This window comes from Pundamilia nyererei, unplaced genomic scaffold (genome assembly GCF_000239375.1).
Source record: "Pundamilia nyererei isolate P.nyererei 1_Seehausen unplaced genomic scaffold, PunNye1.0 scaffold00015, whole genome shotgun sequence".
Lineage (NCBI taxonomy): Eukaryota > Metazoa > Chordata > Actinopteri > Cichliformes > Cichlidae > Pundamilia > Pundamilia nyererei.
Genome location: NW_005187416.1, coordinates 5,213,801 through 5,215,856, shown reverse-complemented (window position 1 = coordinate 5,215,856; position 2,056 = coordinate 5,213,801). Strand labels below are relative to the sequence as shown.

General features: G+C 41.6%; 1 protein-coding gene across 1 annotated transcript in view; it reads right to left on the bottom strand.

Annotated features, from left to right (window-relative positions):
• Window positions 1–2,056, bottom strand: part of sgcd (sarcoglycan, delta (dystrophin-associated glycoprotein)) — a 197,479-nt gene that overhangs the window by 162,352 nt on the left and 33,071 nt on the right. The gene's annotated exons all lie outside the window — the stretch shown is intronic.

Sequence of the window (2,056 nt, the reverse complement as noted above, 5' to 3'; positions counted from 1 at the left end):
GGCTCGACAGACAGATGGCAACATTATTCAAAAATTCAAACGCAATAACAAATTGCTAATGGTTTTCAAAGTTTCAGGAAAGTGCACATTGCGTTAGTGGGTTCTTATTCCTTTACATCTACAGTATTACGCTGTGGATCTACTCGCCTCACAAAGTATATCACAAATCAAATAAATGCACTGCAGTGATGAAATATAACGGCTCTCTCCTCTGTGCTTTCTACACAATTTCCATCCATGCACAAAGAGTTCTGATAGCTTTCCAATAACCTCTTAGGCTAGTGGCTGACTGAGAAACGAGTATGGGGCTGGGTTCAAGCAAAAATAATGGCCAATCTCATCAGAGCGGAGGTGTGTGTGTGTGTGTGCACGTTAAGAAAGTGGAGCTGAAGAGCTAGGGAGGAAGAAAATAAGTGGCAAATTGGAGGCAAATCAAAATCATTGGCCTTTGAGTCTTTTTCCCTTCACGGCTGCTTTCCAGTGGTGCCACTTGTTCAGCCAACTATTCATTCAGAGACCCTGAAGAAAACCCAATTGTGGAAAAACAAAGTCTGTCCCTGATTAGAGAGAGAAATGAGGTTTTACTAAATGTTATTGGTCATTCCTGCTGCCAAATAGTCGGGCAGCTCCACATTAGGACTTTTATAGACAACATGTGGATCGGTACCAGGACCCGATGGCTGCTGCCAGTGGATTGGCTATTATTGGGGCTTGCATGCCTCCAAATGTTTGAATACATGGAATGGCTGACAGCCAGAGGGAGTTTATTGGCCATTTCAATGTGTGAGTAAACAAGCAAGTGGAAATAAATCGTAATCAGCTGAATGCAAAGCAAACACTTCCCAGACTGTTGGTCATTTAAGGGAACCTATTGTGCTTTTCCCTGTTTTCTGTTGTGTTAATGTTACTGTTGCAATGACAGATGCTCATATTGAACACAGCTCAATTATGAGATGAGTATTGTAGAATTTCTGCTTTTATTTTTGGCTCACAGAATGAAGACATCCTGAGCAGAGTAGGATCAATTCCCAGTAGGATTCAAATAAGGATTATTTTGAACTGTGAATCATGCAAAGCTGCTCTGGTAGAAAAACAAACAAAAAACCTGGAAATGACTGGAAAAGGTCCGCTTTAACCTCCAGACAGACCAAGCTCAAGCGTTTTCTTTAGTTGGAGCACCACAGCCTCAGTTTTTCAGCTCCTTTTGTAAAACTCAACAAAACCATCAGAGATCAGCAGTGATGCAGTGAAAGTCAGTGGGCGCAAAGAGCAGAAGAAATGTGATGAAACTCTGATGAAAGCTGCCTCCCATCTAAACAGGCTTTCGTTCAGGAAGTATTTAGATATGAGGCATTACAATAAAATATGTATTTACAAACAAAATAAACTAACAATGTTTGCTATCGACACTATTTAGGTAATTTAATACTGCATCATCCAACTATCACTGCAGGAACCTGGCTACCATGGGTTGGGGGTGCAGGGAGCAAGCCGGGGACGAATAACAACTAATGTTTAAATACAGAGTAAGTGAAAGAAAGTGGGTATTTTTGGTAGTCAGACTCGGCTCCGTCTCCTTCTGGACACCTGGAATGTCTGTGTTAGAAGGCTGGAGGTGTGGTGGTGACTCTAGTGTTTCACACATTAGGTTTGGGAACTAAAAGGGAACAGATGATGTTTCTGATTCACAAAAACAATCCTGCATGTTCGAAACTGACAGGCTGGGAGCGACAGCCCCGTCTCACTCACGCTCTAACACGGTATGTCATCTATGAGCATGGAAATGAAGAAAGGCGGCTTCTCTTTATGGGTTTAAGGGTCTGTGCGTCACAGTCTGTTGGTATTGTTGGACTAATGGTCTCTTGGACCATTAGCTGACCAATCATGTTATCGTGATATCACAAGCTATGGAATAATTTTAATCCTAAACCCTTTCTACACAAATTTTTAATAAAATCAACATCACTTGTTGTTTTACTTTGAAGAAGACCCCGTGTCTCCTGAGAGAAAGTCGTGATCTATTTACTCAGTCCAGTTTACACCAACGTGAACTTTG